Below are 19,803 nucleotides of genomic sequence, written 5' to 3'. Positions count from 1 at the left end.
TCGTTGGATTTGGAGGATGCCTACTTCCACATTCCCATCCTGAAGGGGCACCGAAAATTCCTCAGATTCGTGGTCCAAGGGCGTCATTACCAGTTCAAAGCCCTTCCCTTCGGACTACGGTCGGCACCCAGGGTTTTCACCAAGTGCCTCGCACCGGTGGCGGCGCAGCTGCGCCGCGAGGGGATTCACGTCTACCCCTACCTGGACGACTGGCTCATCCGCGCCAAGACGAGGGAGCTCGCCGTGGTCCACACGGCAAGGACCGTCCAACTCCTCACGGACCTGGGATTCTCCGTGAACTACGCCAAATCCCACCTGGTGCCCGCGCAAGTCGCACTGTTTCTGGGAGCGAGGCTCGACACAGTGTCCCTTCTGGCCTCCCCGTCGGAGGAGAGGACCAGGACCATCTTGGGCAAGGTGCAACGGATGTTGGTGGCCGACGCGGCCAAGGTGAGGTCCATCAAGTCCCTCCTCGGGATGATGTCTTCCTGCATCTACCTCATTCCCATGTGCAGGCTCCGGATGCGCCCGTTGCAAGAGTTCCTGGATGCGCGCTGGATCCAGACGACGGGCAGCTTCGAGGAAAGGATCAAGCTCGACGAGAGTTTCCGACGAGCGATACGGTGGTGGGGCACCCGCGCGCATCTGACGGCGGGCATGGACTTCCAGACCCCAGCCCACCAGGTGACTGTGACCACGGATGCCTCCCTAGAAGGGTGGGGAGCGCACACCGAAAATCTGCACGCAAGGGGACTCTGGCTCCCGACGGAGAAGTCCCTGCATATCAACGTCCTGGAGCTCCGTGCAGTGTTTTGGGCCCTCAGGTCCTTCCTTCCGTCCCTCAAGGGCAAGGTGGTGAGGATCTTCACCGACAACACCACCACCATGTTTTACATCAGGAAACAGGGCGGAACCAGGTCCCCAGCGCTGTCCAAGGAGGCGCAGGACCTGTGGCATTGGGCCGTCGCCCAAGGGATTCTTCTGGTGCCGTTTCATCTGGCAGGGATAAAAAACACCATCGCCGACTCACTCAGCAGGGAGCTGCGCTCGTGCCACGAGTGGGAACTACGGCAGGATCTGGTGGATCGCCTCTTCCGACGGTGGGGCACACCCCAGATCGACCTGTTCGCGACGGCGACGAACACCAAGTGCCGGAGGTTCGCCAGCAGGTTTCCCCAGACGAGGAGCATGGGCGATGCTTTCTCGTTCCCCTGGGAGGGCCTGTTCCTCTACGCGTTCCCTCCCTTGCCTCTGCTGATCCGGCTCGTCAACCAGCTCAAGAGGTCACGGTGCAGGATGATCCTCGTCGCACCTGCGTGGCCGAGGCAGATATGGTTCCCGGACCTTCTGGACTTGTCGGCGTCCCCGCCAATCAAGCTGCCGGCGGACGCGGATCTACTCTCCAGGGAAGGAGGCGCCATCCTCCACCACGACCCGAAGTCGCTGAACTTGCAGGCCTGGCTCCTGCAGCGCTAGAGTTTGGAGGATACGACATACCGGCCGATTGCAGAGAGGTTCTTGCAAAGGCCAGGGCGTCCTCGACTCTTAAATGCTACGGACACAAATGGAAGAGGTTCTCTGTCTGGTGCCACGCACAGAAGATTAACCCTCTACGGATTACGGCTCCCCAAGTGCTGCCGTACCTGCTGACGCTGGCCAAAGCTGGTCTGGCACACGCGTCCATCAAGATTCATCTTGCTGCGATCTCCCGATACACCAGAACCACGGGCCGGACGTCCTTGTGGTCTCATCGTCTGGTGAAAGAGTTCATGAAGGGACTGTTCAGATCGTTCCCGCCGGTGAAGGCTCCGGCCCCGGCGTGGGAGCTCAACGTGGTGCTGACCAAGCTCATGGGACCTCCGTTCGAGCCTCTGCACTCGGCCCCGTTGAAGTTTCTATCGTGGAAAACAGCTTTTCTCGTGGCCATCACCTCCGCACGACGAGTGGGAGAGATCCAGGCCCTTTCCTGCAAGGCCCCGTACTTGACTTTCCACGACACGAGGGTAGTGCTCAGGACGCACCCATCCTTCATGCCCAAGGTACCGTCGGACTTTCATCTCAACGAACCCTTGGTGTTACCTGTGTTCTTCCCGTCGCCTTCGTCGCCGGCTGAGAGGACTTTGCACTCGCTGGATGTAGCTAGAGCGCTGAAGTTCTACGTGGACCGCACGAAAGGTTTTCGGAAGACGTCACAACTCTTTGTGAACTTTGGACCTGTCAATCAGGGGAAGGCTCTCTCGAAGGCTTCCATCTCCAGATGGCTCTCCGGCTGTATCATGTACTGTCACCGGTTGGCAAACCGACCGCTGCCTGGCCGTCCGAGAGCCCATTCCACCAGAGCGATCGCAGCTACCACGGCGTTCCTATCTGGTGTGCCCCTGCTGGACATATGCAGGGCTGCTACGTGGAGGTCGACGCACACCTTCACGAAATTCTACTGCGTCGACCGGGATTCCAGGGAGGAGTCCAGGGTCGGCCAAGCAGTGCTGCGCAACCTGTTCGCCTGAGGTGAGCCTGGTGAGGAGGTAAGATGCTTAATGTTGAGTTGATGTGATGCTTAATGTTGAGCCTTTGCCACCTCCCGTGGTTGTGCATGTGTGTACTGCTATGTATTCTTTATTCATGAGCATGTGAATCCATGCCAGACCCCATGCTGGAGAAGGAACAAGTTACTTACCTGTAACTGTTGTTCTCCAGCATGGGTCTGGCATGGATTCACATGCGAACCCTCCCGCCTACCCCTCTGCGGCTCTTCACTTGGTCATACTGCCACTTCACGTGCTTCCAAATCTGAAGATGGCTGCCAGAGGCGGTGCTTAGGTAGAGGGCAGTCATTGGCTGTGGTCAGTATGACGCAGAGACCAGTGATTGGTTATTACTACGAAAGACAGATCAGAAACGAAACTGATACTGGTTTTTTCTTTACCGAGGATTCCCAGCCTGACGACGGGGAATATTCATGAGCATGTGAATCCATGCCAGACCCATGCTGGAGAACAACAGTTACAGGTAAGTAACTTGTTCCTTACTCGGCCTCATGGCATCCTGCATTCTTCTGGTGCCAGAGGCTCGCCTGCGGATGAGATCTACGCAATGGTCGCAGTCCTCCGGCAGGATGTCGGACCCGGTTCAGGTGCCGCCCTCGGTCGCCCGGGACCTTGTGTGGTGGGCCGTCAAAGGCAACTTGATGAAGGGGGCTCCATTTTGGCTTCCCTGGCCGGAGGTGACGATCGTGATGGATGCATCCCTCATGGGATGGGGAGCTCATGCCAACGGGCTGACAGTCAGCGGTCGTTGGTCTCCGTCGGAGTCCAGACTCCATATCAATCTGTTGGAGCTGAGGGCCGTCAGGCTAGCCCTGAATGCTTTTCTGCCGACTGTGCGAGGAAAGAATGTCCTGATCCTGACGGACAACACAGTGGCCATGCACTACCCCAACAAAAAGGGGGGAGCAGGGTCACTTCCTCTGTGCAGGGAGGTGATGCAGCTCGAGTTCTGGGCCATCCAGCAGGAAGTTTCGATCTCGGCAGTTCATCTGGCCGGAGACGAAAACGTGACGGCGGACGCTCTGAGCAGGCAGAGCGCGATCTCTCACGAGTGGGAGTTGGCTCAGGAGATTCTCCTGGAGATCTTCGCCCTTTGGGGGACCCCTCAAGTGGATCTCTTCGCCTCCAGTGTCAACCGGAAGTGCGAAAGGTTTTGCTCGCAGGAATTTCCTCCAAAAGGAGCCTTAGGAGACGCGTTCGTGGTGGAGTGGTCATTCCCGCTGCTGTACGCGTTTCCTCCAGTCCCCGTCATCCCGCAAGTGCTGCGGAGGTTACGGAAGTTCGGTTCCCGAATGATCCTGATTGCTCCGGAGTGGGCTCGGAGGACGTGGTACCCGGACCTTCTCGACTTGTCCATCTGCCCTCCACGTCGTCTTCCCTACCGAGACGATCTGCTCTCACGGGAGGGGGGTCAGGTTCTCCATCCAGAGGTCAGATCCCTCAACCTTCACGCTTGGCTTCTGAAAGGTTGAGGAATAAGGATTGGGACCTCCCTGAAGACGTGATGGAGGTGTTGCTTTCGGCCCGAAGGCCAGCAACAAAGTCTCTGTACCGTTGCCGTAAGTTCTGCGACTGGTGCAGAGTTCAGAATGTGGATCCTTTTGCATGTGACATCCCCATGGTTCTGTCCTTTTTACTTTCTTTGGCCCACAGGGGCTTGCAAGTGGGTACCATTAAAGTTTACCTGGCGGCGCTGTCCATCTTTAAGAGCTCGTCTGAAGAGTGTTCTTACTTTAAAATCCCTTTAATTTCACAGTTTCTGAAAGGGCTCACTAATGTGTTCCCTCCGTCACCTTTCCTGGTGCCCGGTTGGGATTTAAACCTTGTTCTTAAGTTTCTTATGGGTGCTCCGTTTGAGCCTTTACATTCTTGCCCTTTGAGGCTGTTAACTCTGAAAACTGTGTTTTTAGTTGCGGTTACTTCCGCTCGCAGAGTGAGTGAGTTACAGGCACTTTCAGTTAAGCCACCCTTCACTGTATTTCAAAAGGACAGGGTTGTCCTTAGAGTTTGTCCTTCTTTTCTTCCGAAGGTAGTGACGGAATTTCATTGGGCCCAGAAGGTTGTTCTTCCGGCATTCTATCCTCCTCCGCATCCTGGTAAGGAAGAGGAGAGGCTCCATGGGCTTGATCCTAGGAGAGCTTTCAGCTTTTATGTTTCATGCATGTCCCGGGTCAGAGTGGACGATCAACTCTTTATTGGTTACGCTGGAAAGCGTTTGGGGCAAGCTGTGACGAAACAGACTTTGTCTCGCTGGATTATTTTGGCCATCTCGGAGTGTTACCGCTTGGCGGGTAAGGACCCACCGGCTGGCTTGCGGGCCCATTCTACCAGGGGTATGGCTGCATCTACTGCCCTGCAGAGGGGTGTTCCTATTTGCAACATCTGTGATGCAGCCACCTGGGCTTCAGTACATACATTTGTACGTCACTATTCCCTCGATTCCATCCGAGGACAGGATCTGGCCTTTGGCAAGGCGGTCCTTTGCTCTGCTATTTGATTGGCAATTCTAAATTTTGATTCTAAATTCTTTCCCTCCTCCTTGCTCTGGTACTGCTTTGGGAGTCTGTCATAGATATGGAATACGTCGGAGGACCCAATCCCCTCGAAGAACAAGTTACTTTCTTACCTGGCAACGTTCTTTCGATGGGATGGTCCGACGACGTATTCCATATCCCTCCCGCCCTGCCTTCCCCTCTGCAGAATTTCTTTTGCGATTGCAGCTTACGTTCCGCAAGGCTTTGTGTCTGACTGGCAGTTGACTAATGTCACACGTTCTGGGGGAAAAAACTACAACTGAGGCTACGGGCGTCGTGCGTCCTACTTATCACATCGGATGACGTCGGACGTCGGAGGAGGTCTTCGACGAGAGCGCATCGATGTCATCGACGCAGGACGCAGACGCCGAAAAAAGTTTCCGAAGCAGCACAGCTGTGGTGATTACATGTCATAGATATGGAATAAGTCGTCGGACCATCCCATCGAAAGAACGTTACCAGGTAAGAAAGTAACTTGTTCTTTACTTCTAGTGTAACCCAATACAAAAGACCATACTTTTCCATGGACATAATGACATATTTGTAACCCTGAATACATCCACAATTGGCAGATAAATAAAACGCCATTTTCTAGGCATCTTTTTTCTGGTATAAAGTTTAGAATCTGCATTTGGGTCATTAGTGATGGGTAACAGCAGTGCAACAGCAACCCAACAAGCACAATTACGTAAATGGACATTCAAGAAAATGACCAGAACAACTATCCCTGGTGCTGTGTGCTCACAAATAAGGTTGTTGGAAAACCAAGCTAATTTTTAAATGTAGGTTTTAGGTATGAAAACCAACAAAGGTCCGTTAGTTTAAAAAATATCTTTCTTATTAGTACTCCACATGAGCAATATATGCTAAATCCTTCATCAGGGCCATTCTGTCTTTCTCAGTGGAATATATATGTCTAAAAAATGGCTGGGTTCACTGGGGCAGTAATCCCACAGGAAAACCTGCTCCAGCACATAATGCAAGGAAACAGTGAGAATACAGCAAGTCTACGGAAGACCAGTGTACCAAAAAGACGCTGCACCTTTGGAAGGATTTAGCATCCAGAATGCAAACCGCACCAGAGATAGTTGCTCTGAACATTCTATAAAGTCACATGATGATTCACTTGACATTTCCAATTTTAAAAGGAATATGTCAGTAGAATATTACATTTCGGACACGTGTAGGGCGGACGACCGGCAACCAGACGAGTAAAGGACAACCCTCTAAGGAAAAAGGCTTGGTACACTTCTTGCAAGGATAACAAAGTTTTATTTTCCAAATAAAATCATAACATGTCAGCAGGAGCATTCAATCCTGACTGCCATGGACTGTGCACTGGTTTCTTCAGAGTACAGCAGTATGTTTTAAGGAACATTGTCATCACAAGTGATGCAAGCAATATACAAATCTGGTTCCCCTTGCTTATTGGCCCTCCCCTTCGTGCATACCACCCACTGCATATGGGCTGCTCAGCGATTGGCTCGCAGGTCATTGTGTAAAACCCCTTAGACGTGGTCTTTGGACTTGCCACTCTAGGTTCTTGCAATATGATTGGATCCCCAATTATGAGCGCTTCTCTCCCTACAAACACCTCACGTGATGCGCACCTGGTAATTGGACATGAGCTCAGTGGATACTTTTGAGGTCAACCAGGCACTCTGCAACGCAAGGTGCTTCTTTGGATTCCAAACACGCAGGCGCCCCCACCATGCTGCCCCGACAATAACCTAGATTTGTTATCCTCACCCTTTGCCCCTCGCAGTACAAATCACAAGACATCCTGCTCTGAGCTCCCCCCTAACCCCCTCCCTGGCCCTGGCCGGGACTACACTAATCAGTCACCTAGTGAGGGATTTAAGAGTTCTAATGGGGGGCATCTGGTAGTGCAATGGAGTGACAAGTATCATGGGGGCACTGGGGCTCTAAATTGGGGCTGTGCTGTTTTGACAGCCCTGGACCTCTTCCCTTCGTCCCGGGAGATCATCCTTTAGAGGCAGGCGCAGCTCTGCTTGCGCTCAGCTATTCACATTCATTTCGTGTTGAATTAGCCTGCTGCATGGAACAATGGGATAGTTGTATCTATTTGGTGTGAATGCTTCTCTAGCAGATGTCTGAGCTGGGAACGGGGGATGGAAGAGGTGTGTTGGCACTAAAATGAGAGGGTGTGCTATTGCGAATGCTGTGGCCTGACCTTTCTCGTCCTTAGTCTGAGAAATGGCGATGGTTCTGTGCTTATGGTCGTGGAGCTAAAGATGGCTCCTATTCCCTCCATTACTATAATCTGTACTGCTCCTTCGCCCGTACAGGGCACTCCCCTCCCGTCACTCTTCATCCCTAATATATTTTCCTTAGTCTCCGTTTCCTCAGTTTTCTAAGATCTCTAATTCTGGCCTACCTATTGCTGACACCTACATCAGTGCTACTTCCAGACAGATTACACTGATATCCTCTTCTATGGACCCCCATCTGATCTCTCCCCTTTTTCCTCTTCACCCATTAATGGTGGCACTAGATGGGAAGTATTCTTGGCTCTCTTTTCATCATTAATGTCTATCACAATGGCACTGTCATGGCCCAGGGTTCTCAACCCAATCTTCTCCTCTGTGACCGGTCCCTGCCCTCCCTCATCAATTTCCTACCTTCTCCTGCTACTCCTTCCTCTCTATCTGCACCTCCTTCACTACCTCAGATAGGTGTACCACCCCCCTGTACCTCTCCTCAGAAAACTTTCAAAGGTGATGACCGACTTCACTTAGCCACACTGAATGCTCTATCTGCTGTCAAACACTCTTCTGACATCTGCCTCCTTCTTGAAGACTTTGATCTCGATGACCTCGCTCTTACCGAGACGTAGTTCAATGCTAGTTCAGTCACTGCTTTTGACTCCCTCCTCCCTGATGGCTACAAGATCCTCTCCAAACCTCTGCCCAACCGATCTGGTGGTGGAGTAGTCCTGGTCTTCCCAGAGTGGGTCCCTGCTTCCATCATACCCACTCAGCCTTATTCCTCCTTTTAAAGCCTTGTCTGCAAATTTGGTGTCTCTCCTACTCTCTCTCTCACCCATGCCACTACCTACAGGCCCTCCGACCGGTCTCACTCTTCCTCTCGGAATGGGCTGATTTCACCTCCTCTCTCCTGAGTTGTACCTCTAAACTCCTCCTCCTTGGAGACTTCAACATCCACCTTAACTCCACTGTCTCTGCCTCCTCACTCTTCTGTGATCTCTGTACCCCTCTCTTTCCCTCACTATTCCCCCTTCTGGTCCTACCCATTCTGCCGGACCCACTCTTGATGCCTTCATCTCCTCTGATCTTCCTATCTCCAACCCTCTCACCACTCCTCTCTCTTGGTCTGGCCACTCCCTCCTCTCTTCCTACCTGGGACCTCTCGGCCCTCTGACTGAGCCACCCCCAGCACTGCCAGCCTCCTTCGCAGTCATCCAGCCAATGAAAAGAGTGTCAGTCAAGGCCTTTGCCTGCACCTTCCTCTCCCACTATTGACCCTGCCACTGTCTCTGTCCTCGCCAATCTTCATCTTGCTATCTCTAACACTCTTGGCAGTCTTGCCTCTCTCATGAGGATCAGCCCGAAACCTGCCTCCAAGCTTAACAGCTGATTTAACTTCAATCTAGCGTCTCTGAAATGCAAGTGCAGAGTCACTGAACGGAAGTGCAGACCTCTGGTTCACCCTCTGACAAACTGGCCTGTCGCCTACTCCAAAGGCAATACTGTCTCTCTCTCCTCCAAGAAGAGGGCACACATCCAGGCTCACATCTCCGGAGCCACTAACAACACGGCTGAACTTTTCAAAATCTGCAATGAACTAGCCAACCCATCTGCAGTCTCTACCTCGCTTTTAATCCCTTCTCAGGCCCTCTGCACTGCACTGGCCACCCATTTCACCTCTAAAACTCAGGCCATTTTGACCTCTCTCTCTTCTTCGCCCTCCTCTACTCCTCTTCTTGCCCCCGACTCCCTTGACTTCTCTTCCATCCCCACCCACTCTCTCCTCCTTTTCACCTATCACCATGCATAAGGTCTGTAGAGTAGTCAGCTCTGAAAGGTCTCATCCAAACAGGTATCGGCCTGTTCTTCAAGAACCATTAAGGACAACATCTCCACTCTCGCTGCGGCTCTGACTTCTGTAACCACTCCTTAGCCTCCGGTTCTTTTTCCTCCTTCTCTCAAGCACTCCCATTTGCACCCCCGCCTAAAAAAGCCTTCAGCCCACCCCTCCTGTCCGGCCAACTGCTGCCCTTTCTCTACCACCCCCTTTCTTGGGAAACTCCTGGAGAAGTTTGTCTTCCCCAAATTGACCGATCACACTGAACTCGTTGGCTGTCTTTGATGACCATCAATCTGAAGTTCGAGCATCCAGAGGCACGGAAACTGCTCTCCTGAACACCTGTTTAAAACTGCTTGCAAATCCTGATTCCAACTCTCCAGCTGTTCTCATTCTCCTTGACCGCTCTTCTGCCTTTGACACTTTCAACCACTTTCAACAGTTAAAACAGGTTGTGTTACAGAGTCAACCCCCCAAACCTGATTGCTTAAGCCTATGCAATGTAACCATATTCCCTTTAGTTCCCACACTTATTGGATACATTCATCTAAGCGCCATCCTCTTTAACTTATAATTACATCTTTCATATTTACACTAAACCCCTCTCCATATTTGGTCATAGTCTCATCTCCTAGTTACACAGTTTACACAATTTACAAACATTTTCAATTATCACAGGTTCCATCAGGTTCCATCTGATTAGAAACCTTTACCCCTACTTGTGACGCACACAGCTATTCTATGAAAATACCATTGATGTGAAGAGGAGGGGAATTAACACATCTCCTTTTGATCTATTTTTGCTGGTTTTATTGCCCAAACATGTTGGTGTCCACATTTTACTTTAAACTATGTGACTTACCATTGCAGGCCACATGGTCCCAACCCACACCTTGACAACTTTGTTGAAAATCCATGATCTATCGGTGCTCCTTTCCCCTCAAGCAACTTGCGTCAGGTTTAATTGTCCGACCCTAAAATCCAGTCCTACCAGGTGGCCGGATCCGCCTGTGATTCAATAACAGATCCTATATCCTTATAGAAATTGCATCTCCCCTTAAACAATGCACCTAGGCTATAAAAAGGCATGCTCGAATGACCATCTGATATTCATCGCAACTGCTGCTGTCCTTCCCCAATCTTGTAAAACTAGTTTCTCAGTCATACAGAGTTCAATTGCCCAACCCAGGGTTTCAGCGAGCGCAATTCATAACTTGTCAGAGAACTCTGCGGCAAAACCGATTTATATATTCATACTGCCCAAAATATATTTCCCTAGAGACCCCTATGTATGTGTACCTATACATGTATGTGCAGGACTACTGCATCCCCTCATACTGATTTTCCTATTGCAAATCTCCTACCGCGCATACACGTGTAGAGCTTCTCACTGCCTGGTTAAGTGCTATGTGGCCTGATACACCTATATTGTGTTTATATTGTTTCAGCAGTTTTTACATTTATCATGCTGCGCACATGCAATTCGAAAATGTATTAACTAAAACACAAGCAACACTAAAAATAACGCATATCTCATTCTCCTTAGCTACACTGGATTCATGCTAAGTTGCCACATTATGTCAACATCGCTGTCACCCAAGCCCCCAATATGGCTTGCACAATTCAAACTTCTCTTTACCCGTGGGACCCTCATCAACTACCCCATATTCCCCCCTTTAGTTAATACATTAACTGACAAACCAATGTCCAGCTCATCAATCTTACCTTCTCGGGCGAATTAAACCTTACAGCCATCTCTCATACTAGTCCCTTCGCAACCATGATCCTCCGCTGGACAATCCCAATTCACCCTTCCACCAATTAAGCAATCTACCCGTTACATATTCACCCCAACCTGTTGGAGGACACAAGACTACTCCTGTATTTATTTCAGAATCAGTTTGAGTACCCATGTGAGAAGGAATGGCAGAGGCCCTAGCCTTATACAGGGTCATGACCCTCATAGCAGTGGCTCTATGCATTTGGGCAGAGCAGTACCGTAGACATAGTTGACAGGAACAAAAGATAATTAAAACAAAAAGAATGAAATGGGTATGGGAATTTTCACAGTTTTGCTCATCCATGAAGGCACCCAAGTAAAAAGAGAGTCAAAAAAAGAGTCATCAGCAATTCCTTCCTCCCTTTTCATGGCCCCCCTCAGGTTGTGCAATGCGGCAATCATTCAGGCCAGTGTTCCATTGTCCAAATCATTGGGAGGGTATGTATGTGCAACACGTACTCCCAATCTTCTGGCAAACCTCAGCCTCCATAGCCGTTAGGAGGTTAAGGATATACCGATTCAGCAACGCTACAAGCCTAAAGGCCCTTAGTTCTTCTTTAATTGCACTAAATGCTGATTTAGAGGAATTCATAAATAATAATCCATAACGAACAATTTGTAACCACTTCGAGTTCACCAAAGTTTGTACACCTGGGGCCAAAAGGGAAGCAAAAAACGTTTCTGTCCGGCTAAATAGTCTAAATCAGGAATGTTCATAAGGGCCTCAGTGTATGCTGATGAGATGTAGTTTGATCTTCTTGATCATTTCAAGTAGTTGTTTCTACGAAAGTCTGTAAAGTACCTGAAATGTCAATATCTGATGGCACAAGGGATGCAAGGGGTAAGAGGGATAAAGGGGTTTACAAATGTAGACTCAGATTTTGAATTTGAGAATGTCATGTGGCTATGGGGAACCACAAGTACAGGCACATGCAGGGTGGTGAGACTGCAAACGCCTCGCCAGGGCGGAGGTAACTGCTTGTAAGAGAAGGGTCCACAGGACCAGTACAAGTCGAGAAGTGCTGCTGTACTTCCAGCCAGATCAGCAATGCGAAGCGCGATGCTGCAGTTTCGATTTGTACCTACAGACACTGTGCCATTGCCCTTAAAACACAGAGAAAAATGTGTAAGTAACAGGATCTCAACAGGTTTCTCTGGCTCCTTGAGACATGTTAAAAAGTTCACATACTTTTATCATACACTTCCACATACTCTGTTTATTTGTGCCACCCTTTCTTCAAGAAGTCCCACCAATCCTTCTGCTCTGCAACTCTTCACCCCTTGCTCCCATTTATTGTTCACGATAATTAGTCCTTCAAGATTGAACTGTACTCTTTGCATGCAGCGGACATCCTTTTGTTTTTCCCCCACTGATGGTAAACATTCTTCTTCAACTGGAAGGGTAGAAGCTGCTACAGATTGCCCCTGAAACTGCCCTCGCACCATGCACAAGACTAGGTGCACTAGACAATGTGCCTCCACTACCTCTACTTCGTTGGGAATACATGATCTGGGGACACCAGAAGCACGTGTGATGAGAGAGCAAATATAAAAAAACTGTCGCTCTCTCTCTCTCTCTCCCACCACCCTCTTCATATAATGATTTCACAAATTATCTGATGCAAAGCTGTGTGCCTCATTTATTGTTTCTAAATTACATCACCATCATTATTTACAAAACCTTTTTCAAGGTCTTGTTGTGCTCTTAATAATTTTTCTGCCGTATCCATAGTGTACTTGATAACTCAGACCCATTTACATTGCTACTATTGAGAACATGTACCACAGAAATCAAGAGAGAAATAGACCTACACATTTGCATACAAATTTTTAAATGCATTCTTTTGTTTTACAGTCTGAATAACAATTCTCGATCTCTGTCATCTCTGCCTTTCACTGGCATGAACTGCATCTCCTTAGGGCACACGTTTCTTTTTAGGACTGCTCTTCCCCAGGTGTCAGTGGAGGGACTCCGGTATCCCTTCATACGTCATGGACCTGGATCCAAGTTTTGTTACACTCCCTCCAGATTGACTGCAGTCGGTGTAGCGAAGATCACTCAATGAAGCCCATGGAAATGCTGTTCATTGCAGCAGCGGACAAGGAACGCACGTAGATCGAGTCCCCAGGGAGTAGCAATGGTTGCTGTTGATCTTCTTGTTTCTTGCTGTCCTTTCCCTTTGCTTGCAGATGTGATGCTGTAACCTGTGAAGACACAATATTAATGTTCTTAGTCAAGGCCCAAAGATATTCCGCAAACTCTTCTCCGTGAATTTCTGCTGACTTATGTGCGTCTGAACCTGTGTGTGCTGCTGAGAGTGGTGTAAACAATCTATGCCCCATCACCACCTCATGAGGACTGAGGTGGTGATCTTTCCCTGGCCTATTTGGTAAGTAAAACAGGGCGAACGGAAGACAATACAACTAACCTTTTTGCAATTCACTGCATAATTTAGATAACTGCATTTTAAGAAAACCATTAAGCCTTTCCCCTATTTTGTTGGCTTGTGGGTGATGCACCAAGCACAACCTGTGCATCATCCCCAGAAGGGATCTCATCTCAGCAAATAATGCATTAAGAAATGGGTCCCATTATCTGAACTCAGAACCTCACATATTCCTCACTGTGGAAATACCTCCCTCACCAGAATGTAGCTGCCGATTTTGCATCAGTGTGCACGCAGGGACCAACCTCAAGCCATCGGGGAAAATGGATACACAATTACAATCAAATACCTGAAATTATTACACTTCTGTATCATATCAACAAAGTCAATGTGAAGTTCTCTGAAAGGACCTGAAGGCCAGGGAAATACCCCTCTCACTGCTTTCATGGTGTTACCGGGATTGAATTCTTTTCAAACTATACAATTCCCTACGAATCTTCTTACCTGTTTGTGAATGTTTGGTGTAAATCACTCCTACTGCAGTTCGTTTGCTATTTCTTGTCGGAACATATGTGACGGGTAATGTAGTTTCTCTAGAGCCACAAGAAGCAGTTCTACAGGCATTACTACCTTCCCCATCAACTCCTGTCTCCACAACAAGTCTGTAGGCGAGAGCATACATCCTCTCTTTGCCCAAAGCTCCTTCTCCTCTTGAATTGCCTTTCCCTGCATTTCTACTATTTGAAGCAAAGGGACTGTAGTATATGGCACTGGCAATTGTACCTTTTGGGACACCATTTCCATTTTTGGAGGTTCTGAAAAGGGTAAATATGCTGCTTCCTTTGATGCTCTGTCTGCGGCATCATTAGCAAGTACTATTAAATTAGTTATATTAGTATGCGCTGCGCACTTCACTAGTCCTACCTCCTAAGGGCAAAGTTAGCGATTTGATTCATCGGATTAGCAGTTCAGCATGCTGAACTGGGGTCCCGTCAGATCTTTTAAACCCGCTTTCTTCCATCTAGATAACCCGGAATGTACCGTGGAGGTGACGTACGCAGAGTCACAGTAGATAGTGATTGCCCTCCTCTTACTCATCTCTAGCACCTCAATGAGGGCCACTAGTTCTGCCACTCGTGCAGAGTAATGGGGAGGCAGTTGTTTCTCCACTCCAACCCAAATGTTCCCCATCCACAAGGGCTACAACAGCCGCCCCTGTGTGCCTCTCACCAGTGCCCTGATCAATTGTTACCTTGCCTTCTTCCAAGGCATCCTCCTTAACATTCATCCTTTCTTCTTCTTCTCCCTCATAAGTTGCACAGTCGTGGACAACATTGTCAGCTTTCACTGGTCAGGCTAAGAATGTTGCCTGATTGACTAGGTGACACCTTACCGGATGTATGGAAGCATTTGACAAAATAACTTCATACCCTGATACTCTTTGGGTTGTCATAGTGGACTTAAACTTTTCTAGGATAGCAAAAACTGCATGTTCCGCATACGTCACCGGCAGCCCTTAGTAATGGTTGAAGACTTTTGTATCTCAAAAGCTGCTGCACACAGGAACTGACCTTGCAAAGCTGAATCCAAAAGCCTGTTGTAGTAAGCCAAGGGCTTGTAACCAAATTATGTTTTTTTGAGTCGGGACTACTGTCATTACCTTCCCATCTGTATGTGAAAATAAAAAAAACGGTTTCTGGCAATTCAGGGTCATCAAAACGAAAGCATTACTGATCGCAGTCTTGAGTTCCCGGAAATACGTTCTCATTTCCTCTAACCATCTTATCAAACCCTTCTCCTTATGTGCTTCGTTGAGCGCTAAGTAGGGACCTCATGTAACTAGAGTAGTCAAAGATCTAGGACCTACAATAGTTTCAAAGCTTCAGAAACTGCTGCATCTGTTTTACTGTAACTGACTGAGGCGTTTTCTGAACTGCAGAGGCTCTCTCCGTCATCATCTTTCTCCCTGCAGACGATATTACCTGTCCCAAATATACTACCTCTGTCTGGAAATATGGCAATGTTTCCTTGTCCACTTTGTACCCCTTCTCTGCGAGCAGGGTGAGGAGCTTGATTGTATCTCCTCGACACTGCTCTTCTGAAGCACTACAGACCAATAAGTCAACCACGTACTGAATTACGGTACTGAACACTGTGAGAAAACTAGGGGTATTCTCCCATTTGGACTCTGAGAATCCTCTATTTGGGTGGCTAGGGCACAGCCATTGACTTTGGATCGAGGCCCTGGGGGTGGACCAGTGCGGGAGTATCACCCGGGTAGGGGAGTCCGGGGTCTGTTCTCATGGGAATACCATAGGCGAGACACGGTATCCCCCTCTCACCCATTATCCACAATCATACAACCCCTCTGTCTTTTTGGGGTATTGTTCAACACATAACATCTGAACCCTCCCTCCCCCACCCATTTTTGCATAATACTGGGAAGAAGGGGCAATCTGGAGGGGTGAAGATTACCAGTGAAAAACCCACTAAGACACAGAAGACCGACTACAACACTCTGACAGCACGCTAGCCCCTTAATGAAGTCAGACAGGGTCAGGCAGACCCAACCATAATCACACACCTGCTACTCATTAACATCACACAGGTGTACAGAGGAAAGCTGCGGGTGAGGAAAGTTCAGTTGCACTTGGGAGCAGAGGAGGGAGGCTGCAAGGCTGAATCCGGCAGAGGTTCCCTACCACAGACCCAAGCACACCAAGGAGCAGGAGGAAGCAGTGGAGAGGGCCCAGAGGAGGAGGAAGGGCAAGGTGCTGAGCCAGTACCTGTGTGGGGCTACAGCCCAGCTAAGGAGCCTTACCTCCCATAGGGCTAAAGAAGACAGACTGCAGCCTGCTGGTCCTGTTTACTGCAAAGCTTGCTTCCCACGGGCATGTGAAAGGACTCCAGGTGCAGGAGGGGCAGGTGGTCAGACCCTGACCTCCTACCAGAACTCTCCCACCAGCGCCACGCTAGCCGAGTAAGTCTCACAGCGGATGAAGAGAGGAACCCGATAAGCGTATGGGTGGCTGAAATGGGGGAGCGAAGCAGAAGGGGCACTAGAGTGTGAGAAAGGGAAACCCAGAGGAAATATGAAGCAACTACATGTGCCAAGAGGCATTGGGGTGAATATGAAAACCAGTACAGCTCGAGCCTGGCTGAGGGAAGCGTACAAAAGGAATGATGAGAGCAGAATAATGGTCAGAGTGGTCAGGCTGGGGTCCCCAAGAAAAGTCCTCACCCACTCAAAAGTATCTGACCCAACAAACAGTGGAAGGCCAAGCGGCCCGAGCCCGACCGAGGGAAGCCGAGGTGTAAAAGCCACTGAGAAAGGTTTGAGCCCTACGGAGGGGAATCTTATTGTAATTGGTTATTTATAACACACTTAATACCCATAGGTTTCTAAGCGCGGACCCCGGAACCGAACCTGTGTTGCTCCACGTCGTCTTGCTTCCAAGACAAGCACGTTGCTTCTGAGCTATCCTTCCGAGACAATATATGTATTAATAGAACTGTGTGAAGCCTGACTGGGGACTGAGACTCGGACTTAGGGAAAGGGAAGAACCTAAGGGGTCTAAAAGGACTGTCTTGTAAACTGTGGCAAGTGTGAACCCGACGGACGGATGCCGAAAGAAAGCTAGGGGAAGGGAACCCTGCTTTCTGATGAGATGAGCAAATCATGAACTCTTAGAAAATCATGAACTTTGTTAGAATCGCTATGTGAACCTGATGGAGGGATGCCAAGGGAAAAGCTAAGAGAAGTAAATCCTGTATTGTGGTAAAGCAAAGTAAACTGCGATATTGGCAAAAGTGAACCCGGCTGAGGGATGCCTGCGAATTAGAATTAACAGTGATACACACGTGAACATTGTGATGACATGTGTGATCCCGACTGAGGGATGTCCACAGTGAGTAGTTGAGACTCTTGAATGTTACGTTTGAATGAAAGGCCATAGTGAACCCGACTGAAGGAAGCCTACGTTGCAAGAAGAATCAGAGCCCATGGTGACGAGAAATCACCCGCCTTGAAGATTACTGAAAGGAACTTTTATCTTTGTTGTTCATGGCACATCAGGTCCTCTGAGGCAAGAGCCTTTGTGTGAACGAGACTTGGCCACAGAAGTCCCTGATATTTTGGAAACAAACTGTAAGCTCTGGCTAGATAAGCCCAGGAGTGTGCTGTGCTCAAGAGTCCTGCCTTGTCCCGTGCTAAAAACGTGGGGAAGGGAGACTCCAGCCATACCATCCTGACTTAAAATTTTTAGAACACTTCTTTCTTTTCTGGTGAACATTATCCCACACTCTTTTGTAATGTAGCAGTAAGGTTTGGCAAATTTTATTTTTTTAGTATATGCCCTTTTTATTTGACTAGACTCCACTAGGACTGTATTATTATTACTTGATGGTCGTAGTTTGCTCCCATCGTAGATTTAGGGTTAGATAGGCTTTTTTCACACCCTGATAATGTTCAATAAACACCCTTGAACTGTGATCACTTGTGTCTGTCTTACTATTGCCACCATGGGTTCCTTACAGCACTTGTAAGTTTCCCAAATCCATTTGAATGACCCTGTTAAAAACACACAGGGATTTACAGTACCCCTGGGGTAACCTTGTGTGCTCAAATCTCTTCCCACAATATGTAAACGCTGGGAATCTGTGTGTAAGGGGACCGAGAAAAGCATGTTTTTTAAATCAATTACTGCAAAATGAATCGAACCAGTTGGGAATGTTACAGAGAATGGTGGCAGGATTTGGTACCACCAGAAACTCTGCTTCAACAATGTTGTTCAGAGGTCGCAAATCGTGGACCATCCTCCAACCGGACCCCTTTGCTTTCATCACAGGGTAGATGGCCCTATTACATGGGAGATACATATGGTTGTATAATGCCTTGTTTTAATAATGCCATAATGGTCTCAAAAATCCCTTCGCCTGCCTCCCTGGACCTGGGGTATTGCCTGACTCGTGGCAATATTGCTCCTGATTTTAATTACATCTGTACTGCTCCTACACTTTTCAACAACCCCACATCATGAGGATTGTTGGTCCACAAGGTGTCCGGCACTTTCTCCAAATCATCCTTCCAATATGGCGATGTTTTCCTAATGACGAGCATAGTCTGTGGTACTTCCCTTTGCTCTATAATTACCTGGCAAGGCACCCCAATCTCAAAGACCATCTCTCCTGTGTCTTCCGCATCCTCAATCAATTGCTGATCAGACACATCTCTTAATGATGAGGTGGGGTCGATACACAACACTGTGCGCCATTCGCCTCCTTCCACGTCAGTGCCTGAAAGAACCACCCTCTTGACAACCACTTCTTGTAACAGAATGGTAACAATAGTCTCTGGCGCTATCTCCTGTGACTCCGCAGGCTGAAACAAAATTTCAAGAGGTATACGCCATGTTCGATCTTTTATTCCTGAGACCCAACTTAACACTGTCATGACCCATACAGAAACGATGCTGAATGCACTGGCACCCCCCTGATCACGTTATCACTTTAATATGTGGGGAAAAGCGCTGCTCCTCTGACCGTGTACAATCCTGGAGTCGAGCATACTATGCCATCCTTCAAAAAAGTAATCAACATATTAAGCTTGCTCAGGAGGTCCCTTCTCAAAGAATTTGCTGGGGTATTTTTACTGTATAACATGAGAGCACATAACGTTTGCTTACCTACCTTGATACGCAGATCCTCGGTGTAAGGATCTGACAGGACAGCCCCAGAAAATCTGTTGGTCCATTGTTTTGCCTGAAGGGGGAAAATCCCCTTCTTTGATGCATGATTTCATAGCCCCTGTATCGATCATAAATGAAAATGTCTGCTCGCCTCCCCTTACTCCTATCCAAGGTTCCTCTTCTGGATCCATAGTAACCGATAGAACTGGTCACATCAGTGATCCCTGTGGTTGTCCTATTCATGGTACATATGAGCACCAGGCAGCTAAAAAAAAAGGATTTCCTCCAAACACACTTGCTCCGGTGTAGCGGGTGACTGTCCCGTGGGGTAGAGGGTTTTTATCCCAAGCTTGTAACAGTGCCTGGGCTGACAAGGTCGGTGGGGGTCATAGATCTGTGCCATTCCAGCTCCTGTGTTTTGATCAACCTGGACTTTTTGGGCGTATGGCAAAGTTGGGGGATTCCTTTGTGGGGGACCTGCATTGAAATATTGCAACCGGCTTCGACAGTCCCGTGTGACGTGTCCCATTCTCCCACATGCCCAACACTGCACTCTATACCCTCCATAACATCCTCCCATTGGCCCATTAAACTGGGGCCCCATCCTTCCAAACCTGACCAATGACCCACCACCCTGTTAAGATCCACCCTTACCCCATGGAAACCCTCTCATTGATCTCGGTCCAGGTATGTACCCGTCCATCCATCCTTGTCCCATTCCGATTTCCATTTGTACCTGCTGTCACGATTGTCTCTGAGGAGCTTGTTCTTATTGCTCCTTCTAAAAAGATCTTTGTCAGCTTT

The 19,803-nt window shown here is 48.7% G+C and overlaps 1 protein-coding gene across 6 annotated transcripts in view; it reads left to right on the top strand.

Annotated features, from left to right (window-relative positions):
• Positions 1-19,803, top strand: part of TANC2 (tetratricopeptide repeat, ankyrin repeat and coiled-coil containing 2) — a 3,436,361-nt gene that overhangs the window by 3,384,158 nt on the left and 32,400 nt on the right. The gene's annotated exons all lie outside the window — the stretch shown is intronic.

This window comes from Ambystoma mexicanum, chromosome 13 (assembly GCF_040938575.1).
Source record: "Ambystoma mexicanum isolate Mex_15411 chromosome 13, UKY_AmexF1_1, whole genome shotgun sequence".
Classification (NCBI taxonomy): domain Eukaryota; kingdom Metazoa; phylum Chordata; class Amphibia; order Caudata; family Ambystomatidae; genus Ambystoma; species Ambystoma mexicanum.
Note: the sequence above shows the minus strand (reverse complement) of the source record. Positions and strands in the feature narration are given on the sequence as shown.